At 35.0% G+C, this 14167-nt stretch overlaps 1 protein-coding gene and 1 non-coding gene across 2 annotated transcripts in view; both read left to right on the top strand.

The window, feature by feature from the left end:
* LOC124641973 (ABC transporter G family member 23-like) overlaps window positions 1-14167 on the top strand; it is a 61020-nt gene that overhangs the window by 19224 nt on the left and 27629 nt on the right. The gene's annotated exons all lie outside the window — the stretch shown is intronic.
* On the top strand, window positions 13172-13253 carry Trnas-uga. The gene has a single exon. It is a non-coding gene; the product is annotated as a tRNA-Ser (tRNA).

Raw genomic sequence — 14167 nt, forward strand, 5'->3', positions numbered from 1 at the left:
TTCGGATCGTTATAAAGAGAAAACTAATGAAAGGTATGTGTATTTTCTATTATTAATTATTGATTGTCAAAATCTCCAGTTACAATTATAGTAAGTCGATGCAATCCACACCTATTATACCTTTAGAAGAGAGTACTACAGCAATAGTTAATGGGCCCCACGTTTTTATTTTAGTCTAATATGACCGGGACCACCTACGTAGGTTGACAGGTAAGTAACTATTTTTTATTTTCTAGTTTTCAGTGCACATAAGATAAAACCGTTTAACTTAAAAGTTTTTTTACCGATTTTTTTTTCATAAACTAAGTCAAAAGTGTCCAATGCTCTCTATGGTAGGGAGGCTTTTCTTCGTCAGTGAAAATTTGTGAGGTTATAAATCTGCGCGAAAAATCCTTTATAGAATCTTGTTTCAGGTACCGTTGCCAACTTGATCTAGAGACTATTATATTTAAAATAGTGTTTAAATAAAGTTCTAAGTGTTTTAAAGTGTTTTAAACAAACGGGGTGAGCTAAATAAAACCGTTTAAATATCTCGTAATGTTGAAACTGATTGTAATTTTTAGGAAAGCTCTTTCATTATATCTAGCCGAATATAAGAAATGGCAATAAAAGTTGATAATGATCTGTAAAATCTGATTTTTTATGCAATAAATTGTGAAAAAGTGCCCATCCCTCCCCTACCTCCCCTAAAGTATGAAATGACATTACGAATCGAAGTGAAATGCGAGTTGTTGATCGAGTTTTATAGAATCCCAGTACAGATTTCAAAACAAAAGTCTTAAATAAAAAATAGAACAGGATCAATTAACATTATAAAAGCTTTTATTTAACTTTATTATATGTAGATAAGACACAAAAAATTTGTTGACTCATGCTTAAACTGTTTTCTAGATGTCATGTTATATAATATACTGATTTGTTTTCGCAAAATTCATTGGCTGTTCGCAAGTTAAATCCTCACATAAGTATGCGCAATTTGCTCATACCCCTCCGGCACGTCCCTTTGAAACCCTTTTTTTGGTGGGAAATCATCAAATGATCCCGCTGTGAGTGCAGCGTGAGTGACTGTCAGACTCTTCCTGACTAAAACCCACCATATTCCTTCTTAAACTAAGGCTGCGGTGCCTAACTCTTTCGAACAATCCCGCAGGCTCCCCTGGTAGGCTTTGGCCCTGGTGCGCCCCACTGTCTTGATAATACCTGAAAATTGTTTCTGTGCAGTTACTCTCCCTAAGTAAATTTCGTGACAACAAAAAGTTTGGCGAGGAACAACACACTTAAAACCCTGCTACAGTGGATGATGATGTATTTAATTAAAAGTCCCTAAAAACTAGCTTTAACTCTATACGATCACAATGACAACTCCAGTTAATTTCTTTACAAACCAACTACTTAAACAATGCCTTGTCCTAGCTAGCTGTCACAGTACAATGACCCCAATCCTAACAGTATTGAGTAGACATTAGAAATTAGATGCGTGCGCGCAAGTGTTAATACTAGTAGTCTCGTTATTGGTGATTTATTGAGGTTATCAAAATACTTAGATATGTCTTTTTATTAGTAGTTAGTGATTGAACTGTTAAGGATGTTATTCTGTAGGCGGATCGGCGACGTCGAATTTTTAAGTTCAATTCTGCTCAAGATGTTTTTCTTCACATTTTTTAGTTCTTAGTGTTCAAGATACACTTGGAAAGTACATCAAACTTAGAAGAGTTACATTTGTACTTTCCTGACCTGGGACTAATACTTTTTGGCAGATGCTTTTTAGCTACTAGGCCACTAAAACTTCAAGAGTCAGTAGTTTTTACTCCAGTATCCTTGGCGTGGCTACAAACAATGAGATTGTTTATGAGGTGTTACATAACTTACACTATACTGTATAAAATATCGTTATTGTATTGAGTCACGCGTCTGTTTGTCTGTGTAGTCCTCATATTCTCTTAAGTTTTATGGTCATATTCATGACGTGAATAATATCTCTTGCATTTTTTATATATGTCACCGGAAAATAACAAGATCCGTAAGTTTATCAATTTACTAGGAAGTTTATAAACTTTCGTAAGATTCTAAACGGGAGATAAATTGTAATATTTTACGTCCACATTTTCGTAAATTTATCAATTTCCGACGTCATACGGTAAATTTATAAACTAACGAATATCTATTCGTAAGATTTTATATGGTTCGACCAATCACAGAAACTCTTTTAAATATACGATCTTTGAAATACGTAAAATAACACACTGCTCTCTGATTGGTCAATGTTCATAGAAGCAATGCTTGTGTCCATAGGGCGGCCGCGAGGAAGGAGAAGTGACACGTGACAGCCAACCAATCAGATCGCGCGTAGTGATATGTTTACTGCTTACTTTTTATTTTACGAGTGAGTTCAGTAAGTTTATCAATTTACGAAAATGTGGTCGTAAAATATTACAATTTATCTCCCGTTTAGAATTTTACGAAAGTTTATAAACTTCCTAGTAAATTGATAAACTTACGGATCTTCTTATTTTCCGGTGACATATACGTACCAAAATTATGGCATTACTAGTATTTTAGTTTAAGTACAAGAAAATACTACTATACTCAATAAATCTATATTTTACTACAGTTTAATCACCCATTCAAAATCGTTATAAAAATGTTTTGTTTAATTTATGAGTAATATTAAGCTATTTAATTAATATTAACCATAGTCCTAATTAAACAAAGGTGGGACAAAAAACAGTGATTTTGTCACACGGTATATTTTCTTAGATTTTCACAAGACACTTTAAAAACCACACCATTAAGGAAACAAAAAAAAACGTACCTACTAAGATAATTACTAGAAAAAATATTCTACTTAAGATACATTATTAGTATGTTTGAAACCACAATCCGAAACTTAAACCAACATTAATATTTTTGAAGTTATTTTTTGTGATCATTTACTGTTTTGAATTTATTTACCAATTCTCACAATGCCACACAAACACACACACACACGAACAAATTGTGAGTTGATGTGCTATTTTTTCACTCTGCTTGAAATATTTTACTACTACACTTTAAGATTTTTTATTTCCATTACTTAATAATGGGATACAAACCTAATGGTAGCATTAGCAACATTTTTTTTAACTTCAAAACGTCAAAAATATGTTTTTTACATACATTTCCAAGGGCCGAGTCAAATGTACATAGGTAATTATCAAGCATTAGTAAGTCAACAATGAAATAGGTACCTACCTACTTCTCGTGTTTTTATGCTCAAAAACAGTGTAAAACGTGTAAAAACAAATATAGCGAGATCTTGATGTTTTAAGAGGTTCTTAGAATTAAGTTTCAATGTTTGCATCGATTTTAACATGACTGGTCCCTAATTCTTAATTAAAATTACTCTGATAGTTTAATAAAGAACCCTAAGTATGTACTTAAGCCTAAGTTCAGCAGTGGACGGTAATTGGCTAATGAGACGATGATGAGGTACTCGAATTGTGACTTTTAAGAATTTGTACAGACGATAATTTATAATAATTAAAAAATATATTTTATCACAGTTATTGAAAAGATTTGCGTCAGATTGGCCGAGGTCAATGTACCTACTGTAAATAAAATCACCAGACAAAGTTCTCATCTCATAGAATGTTGCATAATGCATAGGTAATTTTAATAAAATTTAACTACAAAAATGAACAAAATATATTCCAAAAACCTAAACTGCCCGTTCACTAGTATTTTCGCCAAAAAAGCAAAGAGGTGAATACCCCATTAACGATCTCCTTTTACATTAATCCAAAAATGCATATTTTTACCAAAAAATTGCCACATATGAAATCTTTACGACCAAAACCAACGTTTGTAAGGCCAGAGTTGCTCAATAGAGTGGCAATCTAATTTTTCTCATGAATAATTGATATATTAATAGAACTTGTGATATGACCCCGTTCATTTTTGAATGTTTTTTGACCTCTGAACATGATAGTTTTGACTACCGAGTGTCCTTAGGTATTGTTAATTAAATTAAAAGTGAGATAATCTGATGACATTAGCTGTTTATTTTTGTCATTAGAGGATAAGGTCAAATACGTTTTATAACACCAAATCTTTCAAAAAAAATGATATCTACTTATATTTTTATCAGAATACGTTGCAGACAGACCAAACAGTCAGCCCATGATGAGAATTTTTTTTTAAGAAAATCTTGATACTAATCAAACTTTTCAGTCAGTCTGATACCGGCTAAATACCTGATCTTTGTAAAGTGCTTACTACCATTCATCTTCATACTGATTTACGAGCTCAAATTAACTAATTGCCAACGAAAAGTTGGTAGTGTGGACTCCTAAGGCTATGAAGCAAGATGATAGAGCCTTATTTTAACCCTTTACCTAGTTTCCGGCGTAATCTTTCGAGGAAAATAAGTAATTAACATATGAAAATACCACCCAAATCGCTTCCTTAAAATTCAAACGTGACCCAAATATGAATAGCCGCCATTTTGTACAAGTATATGAGGAAGGAAATAAATGTGTTACATTTTATTTCAATGCTAGTTATAATTTAGTTATCGAATATTGGTGTCACGATCGATTCAGCCGTGTTAACGATTTAGCGAATTAGATCTACAGAATACAATTATTCTAAACTTCCTCTATTTTGTCGATGGCATGTATTTTATGACTTTATACGTTAACTACCTGTTTACCGCGGTTTCACCTGCGTCTCGTAGGCATTACTGTCACCACCGGGATAAAATATAGCGTTTCAGTAAAATAATTTTTCAAATCGGTTCAGCAATTTCGAAAACTTTATGGTACAAACAAAAAACTGTTTCCTCTGTATTACATTAATACGGATAAAAAGTTTGAATGGCACGTTAAACTGTAGGTCCCGGCTGTCATTGAACATCCTTGGCAGTCGTTACGGGTAGTCAGAAGCCAGTAAGTCTGACACCAGTCTAACCAAGGGGTATTGGGTTGCCCAGGTAACTGGGTTGAGGAGGCCAGATAGATCAGTCGCTCCTTGTAAAGCACTGGTACTCAGCTACATCCGGTTAGACTGGAAGCCGACCCCGACATAGTTGGGAAAAAAGGCTCGGAGGATGATGATGATGGATAAAAACATTGGGTACCCATACTTGGAAATAGGAATGTTAGTTACACAGATTGCATAATAAATATCTATCAATTTCTGGAAATTGGAGATTGGGCAAGAATGTATGAAGTTTGGTCCAAATGTCCACCACGAACGAGACCTATATAATTAAATAGTCCACTTAATTTAGAGTAACTTTTACTAAGAAAGTAAAAAAAAAACAATGCCAAAAAAAAGTTATAGCCAAAAATGTATTCTTAATTTTCGGTAGTTTTTGTATGTTGTCATTATTATTTTTTATTTTATTCCACTTTCATTTCCGCACTTAATCTAAAACTAAGATGAGTAAGACACATTTGCATATAAACCCATATTTATTTGCCCGATGGATGTACGAATCACGAACCAATTGAGGTGCCAGAAGGGCTTGAATATACTCAACGGTGCCTGGATCTAAGATAGTTCGAAGTAACTGGTGGTGTCTTCTCTCTAATAATGAACAATTCTATTTTGTCAGAAGTTACAGAAAGTACGAAAATCGAACATCACGAAAAGTAATTGAAAAAATTAAATTGAAAAAATCTATAAAATGTTTTATTTTATTTTGCTATAACTTTTTTCTGGCATTATATTTTTTTTTACTTTCATAACAAAATATGTTCTATATTTAACGGGCTATCTAGCCATATAGGTCTCGTTCGTGGTGGACATTTGGACCGGAATCGCCCATTGTCCTTTATGCATAGGTAAGCTTTGCATAAATTGACCTCTAAAAGGCTGCCCTTCCACGTCTTACGTTTAAGTCCTAAAGTTTATTCTAGAAAACAGGTTTGTATCGTAATTTAATATTTTCAGTCACGGTCGCTAACCTGAACTGACTAGATATTGACGTAAGAGATAAGACCTAGACTAGGTACTTATTTATTAGTTTTATTACAATAGTTCACATATGTTAAATGTACTGTGTTTTCTATATATAATAAATCCCTTGAGGTAGACGGAGTCGGAAATCTACACGAAGTCGGAAGGTACACGGAAGTCTACCTTTAGACTTTCCGAGTACCACCCCAAAAACGACGCAATAATTTTCAAAGATGACATCTTCAATTCAATTAGTTTTACTTTCTTCCGTTTTTCCTCTTAATCCATAGTTTTACTTAATTACGTGCCTAAATCTCTAGCTACCTTTCCGAGGCTATTAACAAAGAATTTCCCTAATACACATATGAAGTAACATTTCTAAATCGTTGCACATAACAGCTTTGTTTCAAGGCTGACCTTTATAAACCGCGGCGACAGCTTTAACCTTATCTAATCAAAATACTTATTAAGTACCTAAACATATGTGTAAGGTCGACAAGCCACTCTCTTGTGGTCACCGAAATCTATGTATACTAAAATTATGAAAACAATTTTTTCTCTCTGTTTGTTTGTTCCCATAAGGCTCCGAAACTACTGAACTAATTTGAAACATTCTTTCACTGTTGTGAAGCTACACTCTTCCCGAGTAACATAGGCTGTATTTTATCCCGGTACGGGCAGTACTTACGACGGGACGCGGGGAAAACCGCGGGAAAACAGCTGGTGTTGAGATATTTTGAACGCATATCTTGCAATAATATTCATTATGTTATATGCAAATATTTCGTCTACGATATGATTTATGACTCAAGTATTTTTAAGCAGTTTGGTGCTATTTATAGTTATTTTTGCCCTTCTATTGCTGCCTTGGTCTATGATGAAATGTAAATGACTAAAAATAAAGTCGCAACGTCTTCTTTAAGTGAACTAATTTTGATATCGATTAGTGTTTCGGCATTCTCATTTAAATTATAAGCTGAAATGTCCCTTTATTTATAATCTCAGTAACTATTGATCCGATTTTAAAAACTCTTTCAGTGTTAAATAGCCCATTTATCACGCAAGAACATAAGCTACATTTGTCCTGATTGCTTCGGTAACGTCGCCAATTTAAACTGTATTCATAAAAAACCCAAGTTCCTACCTAACATAGCCTCATTATCTAAACACATAGGAAGCCCATACCTCTTCACTATGGATCCCTAATCACGTATTCAGAACTCCCTGTACATTGACCGTCTATCACACCGTGACGAGCCTTGCCTGTCACTTTCTCCGATCATACCGTGTGACATTTCAATTAGTTATAAAGTCATGTATGTACTTACTTATTAATTACGATGATGATGATAGTCGTTATAGGTAGTCAGAAGCCAGTAAGTCTGACACCAGTCTTACCAAGGGGTATTGGGTTGCCCGGGCAACTGGGTTGAGGAGGTTAGATAGGCAGTCGCTCCTTGTAAGACACCGGTACTCAGCTGCATCCGGTTAGACTGGAAGCCCAACATAGTTGGGAAAAGGCTCGGGAAATGATGATGACTTATTATGATAATGTTTGCGTCATTGTTTTCTTAATTTAGACGGTGTCTCTATAAGCCTAAGAACAATTAACCCATGGGTGACGTAGGTCAATTCATGAAGTTATTTTTGGCAGTCTTTTTTCGCATGAAGATTGGTGTTCATGACGGTACCAATTGGTTTAATGATGTAAACTGTAGAGAACTCAAAGCATAGTAAATGGGTAGATACTACGTACGTACCAAAGGTTGATTCATTAAATAAGTTTGCATATTAGTCATAAAAAGCATTCCGATATGTGGTCTAATTAAATAACATAACAATACAAAATAATTTTAAACTGTAATATTTTCAAAACTAAGTAAGTATCTACTTGAATTGCATAGAAAAGAACTTTGATCTTTGAAGATTATTCAAAGGAATATTAATTGTTATCTTAACTGAATTAATTATCCTTATTAAAATAAAAAAATAATTAAAGTTAATTAATTTAAAATTAGGTATAACTTGTTAATATTCTAGCCTATATATATTGGACTTGTTTTGTATAAATCTGATTCTTCAAACCTAACAGACAGACATGTGTTGCTGGGGAGTTTGTTGCGCCACTTCTTCTTCCTAGCAAAAACACATAGGAAGTGGTAAAGGGGAAATCGTACTTGTTAATATTCTAGCTAAGCCTATAATATTGGACTTGTTTTGTATAGGTAGATTTGATTCTTCAAGCCTAACAGACAGACATGTGTTGCTGGGGAGTTTGTTGCGCCACTTCTTCTTCCTAGCAAAAACACATAGGAAGTGGTAAAGGGGAAATCGTACTTGTTAATATTCTAGCTAAGCCTATAATATTGGACTTGTTTTGTATAGGTAGATTTGATTCTTCAAGCCTAACAGACAGACATGTGTTGCTGGGGAGTTTGTTGCGCCACTTCTTCTTCCTAGCAAAAACACATAGGAAGTGGTAAAGGGGAAATCGTACTTGTTAATATTCTAGCTAAGCCTATAATATTGGACTTGTTTTGTATAGGTAGATTTGATTCTTCAAGCCTAACAGACAGACATGTGTTGCTGGGGAGTTTGTTGCGCCACTTCTTCTTCCTAGCAAAAACACATAGGAAGTGGTAAAGGGTGGGCCTGTTGGGGGCTGTCTTCTATTTTTGACGTTCGAAAGTGCTGATTTATCAGTCTAATTTGAATAAACGTTTTTGAGTTTTATTGCAAATATGCTACTATCAATATCAGAAGATATATAATGAAGATAAGGGACATAGTTAAATTACAGTGTCTAGTTTATGTTATTCTAGAAACTATAAAGATAGTTTGTTTATCATTCGAGTGTTAGTTACACTCAGACCACGTGTTATAACGTCACAGAGTTATGCATTCGTGCATAACGTAATGCGTATATAGCAATATTTACCAAACACCTTTTTTTTTAGATGGCTAAACTCATAATAAATGGTATTTTTATAGAATCTGGTTATTTATATTGATTTCTAGCTATTTCTCGCTGGTCCTATGAATACTTCTTTCCGAACCTACTCGGCTAACGCGGTGTCCTGCGTGAGCGACGAACGCGACGCGACGCGACGCTGCGAACGCGACGAACGCGATCAACTCAAAGGAATTCCCTACATGCGGCCTATGTGACAGTCTGCGGCGAGACGCGACGTAACGCGTACTTGTTTTGAGGGCGACCAGACGCGACACCGCGAACTATTCAGAAGCGTTGATTGTTGTGGGACAAAAAAAACATAAATATTAAAGAAATCGTTTATTAGTACAAACAAGTTGGAAGATTGTTGCTGTCTGTACTTTAAATATGAACTTTCAAGCAAAATTGTAACACAACTTCTCCATGATTTGAGAAGTAATGACCAAAATCACGTAGGACATCTGTCGCGTATAGCATCGCGTCGCATTACGTCGCGTCGTGTTGCGTCGCGTCGCGTCGCGTTCGTCGCTCACGCAGGACACCGCGTAAGATATCGCCTATATTACTCGGAGATAGTGTACATTTCCTCCTCCGTGTAGTGTACTTTTCCGATAGTGAAAGAACTTTTCAAATTAGTTCAGTAGTTTCGGAGCACAGCTCTAGAAGGTACAAACAAGAATATGATTCCTCTACATTATATTAGTATAGATGTAGGTACACCTATGTACATGCAGATTAGGTATAAAAAGATCATCATAATTTAATTAATACCATTATATGTGAGGAATATAAATGTCAGACTAAAAAACTACTGCCTGTAATGTTTAACTTTCTTAGTTTTTATAGTGGTTTAATCATCATATAAAAGAGAAGGTTGAATCTGTTGGAAATCCTTCTTCTGTTATTTCACCTCATAATCTCTCTGGTATTTTGATTATATAATAATTGGCCAACTGTCTACCAAAGGTCGAGGAAAACCGCTGACCGCAACGTAATATCGGTCTTTGTGTTAAGGCCTATATCAAGTGAACCTCATTGTAACCAACTTCAAACAAAGGAGTTCTACATGTAATGTTCAAAACACCTCGCTTTCACTTCCCACGTCCTAGGCCTAACTTTTAGTACTAAGCAATGATTAACAAAAATGTCGTTATCCACTTGTGTCGACAATTTGCCGAGATACGAGGTCGATGACATAACTAAGGTTGGCTCACAGTGTTCCGGTCATCCAAGATCACACGTAACGCATTGCATCAAGTATCTACGAAGGTGCGCGTGTCCACTGATTCCGACACGGTTTTTACGACACGGATTTTTTGTGGGGGCCTAGTCGATTGATTTGTTGACAATTTATCATGGTCAGTTTTGTGCGAAGCAGCTCTCGGCTTTGGTCCATTCACGCCTCTGTGTTCTACTGTAACAGTACAGTCTTTAAATAAATAAAAACGGATCTTTAGAGTTTTAGTGAAACATAATGTGTAAACATAGTCTTGCTGCCGTGCCCTCAGATAGTTTTTGTGTATACGTCAAACTAAAAATTGGTATGCTAACTATGCCCCGATTATCTTATTTGATCTTTGATCAATCAATGTTTGAATCTTTGACGTCCGTATGGGGATGGATTTAAATAATTATTTGTATAGACAGTGTATGAATACTTCACGTCATCATAATTACATACAATAGTTACAAGTTCAAAGTTTAAGTTCAAGGCCTAACCATTTAATTGACAGAAATCTATTCTTAAACTATAAGCACTAAAAACATTACATATACTGCTTACAATCGCACGTGTTCTACAACTATTAATACCTAACATACCCAAACAAAACCATTAGATAATCATCATTACACAAATGGGCAAAAAATATTGACGCATTAAAAATCGACACGTCACAATTCCTACGACAATGGACAAGCGCATCAATCAACACGCACACACGTACATTCATTAAATAAAGGCTCGGTGTTCAAGTAAACACACGTTTACGTCTGTGTGCGTGAAGAAGGAGTTCACTGGGCCAAACTAACAGGTTTGTTCGCTTAAGTATGGATACGACCCCGTTTCCGTTGTCGAAGTTGTATGGGTAATGGTATACGATTATTGTATTAAAATTCGTCTACTAAATTTATTCTTTGTAGTTTCTGGATGATGTTAAATGGAGTGTAGGGGAGGTAGACCGAAGAAGAAATGGAAAGGTTGTCTGAAAGAAGACGTAAATAATAAATGAATGGATGTTAGTATGACGACTGACAGAGAGGAATGGAAGCGGAGAACATAGATTACGCTGATCTTAAATAGATTGGGAACAGGCACCCTGAAGAAAAAGAAGAAGACAATCCCACGGTTTTTATCACACCATTAGTCGATATTTATTTATTTATTTAATAAGTACAGTGACAGACTACAGGTTAAGACAATCAAGAAAAACAATAGTTAGCATACAGTACATAAATCTGAAGTCCAATTATTCCTGTACATAACATTCAAGTATTAATATGCTTCGTTAAAATTTACTGATATTCAAAATGTTTATGCACCGGCTTTGTAAGGCTTGACGTGCCTCATTTACCGTATCCTAAGGACTAAATTGATCTCCATACTAGGGAAATAAATCCGTTTCAACGTAAAAGCGTTATAAATAAATGGATTTCTTGCGCTCATTTACTTGAGATTTGTTTATTTATTACGGTTTTTCTATACGGTTATATTACAGAGATAAGTCTTAAATAGTCCTCTTAATATCCTCAGTTGACACAATTTAAGGCACACTTATAAAAACTATTCGCAAAGATGCGATCACACACTAACAGTGAGAATTGCGGACACTTATAAACGTGTTCTTACATTCGTAACACGGTTACGTAATAAATAACATGATGTGTGATAACACTCGGTCTACGATCTTGAATCGATACATTCCGTTGGAAAATTGGTGCCAATAAACTAGGTTTGATAAAAAAAGGAGGTCTTTAGTGGAATTTAAGGAATAGGGATGGTGTTTTGATAGCAGTTTCTTTCGGATTTACCCACTTCTGGTACTTTTCCCGTTTCTGGATGAAATTTAGCTAGTGTTACTCGGGAATAGTGTATAGCTTTCTAACAGTGAAATATTTTTTCAAATTGGTTCAGTAGATCCGGAGTTAACAAAAAATACTCCTAATTGTTATTGGTTGAGATAGTATTGGATCACTTTCTGCCAGTCCGCCGGGTGAAAAGTGATTTGTTCTGGTTAGATAAATAAGTCCAGACAGGATTCGGGCCACGACGACTGTTCTAAAAAGACAGCCAGCTGCGTAAGACATTACTTAGCGTTCGCGCAGACACAGGTGCACTGTCTATTCCTTCACTCTCATAGCCCGATAGGACGGCAATCCGACACCACCGGAGTGAGATGACGCGCAGGACCGATATTTACATGCTCTCAGATACACTGTTTTATCACTACCAACTTCCAGACTCTATATTACTATGTAAAAGTTGCTTATATTTACCAAGATAAGATATCATAAACATACATGCGTAATTTCGCCACACTCTTCGCCAAAACCACTGCTTACGTACTAAACATTTGAATGAAACGTCTATCATGCGTAGACAACAATCGCATTTCCTTCTAAATACTGTATTATAATTAGCAATGTAAATGTACACTCAATAAGGGGTCGCACTCACTGACTCACTGACTCATTGTGTCCTAAAACGTTGGAGTCTTTCTAGAAGATTCGGTAAGTCATCTCTTATGGAAATGCAATGCTCGCGCAATCATTTGTGACTATTGTGAGGATGAATATTAATTGATATTGTAACGTAGGTATACTTTTTTTAATGAAAGATACCTAAGTGTTGTTGAAAGGACCATTGGTCCTTTTCAGTCCCGAGGTTTGGTCTTATAACGTTGTAAAATAAAATAAAGTGTTATTTTAAAACCGCTTGGTTTACACTGTTCCAAAGGGAATTTGTTCCCGTACCCGGATAAATGCCATGTTTTATCAAAATCCGTTGAGCTGTTTTGGGCGTGAAGAATTAACGAACACACTCACAAACTCGCCTTTATGATATTCGTGTGACAGATAAAAGAACTATACCTACTGTTTCACTGCCATGTAAATATTTACAGTTTCTTTACATTTTTCGCTATCTAAAACACACAATATTTACACAGTTTTAGAACAAAACAAATCAAAACCATTGTTATCAACATCTGTGCAAACAAATCTATTAACATATAATAAGTCTGTATCTTTTATTGTAGAATTTTAGCAATGAATCATGTAGCTGAGGTGTCCGAGTGGTTAAGGAGTTGGACTTGAAATCCAATGGGTTCTACCCGCGCAGGTTCGAATCCTGTCCTCAGCGGTTTTTTTTAATTTTGATAATAAGTTTGTTTGGGGTAATCGATATTTTATTGTTGAAGCTGAAATTAATGAAGTTTTTTTTTTAAATTACTAAACAACTATTATTTTGTCGTTTTTACCAAGGCAATGATATTTTCTTTTTTACGTTTTTGTCTGGATAAGTGTTTGTCTGTAAAATGTAAACATGGTACAGTTACTTATGTCACGTGAACAGCAATTCAAATACATTATTTTATTTGTTCTATCCAAATAAGTTTTTAAATAACAGGCATAATTATTATATACCTTGCAACTTAGGAGGTTAAAATAAGTAAATTAATTTGATCACAAGAAAGTTATCAGTACGAATTATGAATCAAGCAAATGAAATCCCTGAAAAATAACTTTAATTAAATCTTTCAGTAACCCATCTTTTAGTTGGCCATTTACCGAGGAAAGTTACTTTTAAAACCGCTGGCAGCAAATGCAAAAGACGTCATACTTAATGTGAAAATTAGCAATTATTTTAATGCAATTATCTGTTCCGTGCAGCTCATAAAATGACGGACAGCCATACATAATTTCTTTATTACGAAACTGATCACATCGTATGTTCGTCATTGCCGTAGAATGTCAATTGTAATCATATGGACTCTTGAACGTCATTAATTAAAGTACCTACTGTAATTATTATCCGTACCTACATCAACGGTAACTTATGTGAGCGTTTGGCTAATGGTACGTACTTCTTTCTCCATATTAATAAAGTTAACATAATATTTTATGTATAAACAAAAAACATTTAAAGATTCCCACTCGCATCGGAACAAAGCTACCGGCGATCAAGGTTCTATAGAGAGAAACCTCCCGACGATGCATACCGTATCCAGAAGGACAGCTTTATACCTTTAATTATCAAAGTTAAAAGGAATATGA

The sequence above is a fragment of the Helicoverpa zea genome, chromosome 23, assembly GCF_022581195.2.
Source record: "Helicoverpa zea isolate HzStark_Cry1AcR chromosome 23, ilHelZeax1.1, whole genome shotgun sequence".
In the NCBI taxonomy this organism is placed as follows: Eukaryota; Metazoa; Arthropoda; class Insecta; order Lepidoptera; family Noctuidae; genus Helicoverpa; species Helicoverpa zea.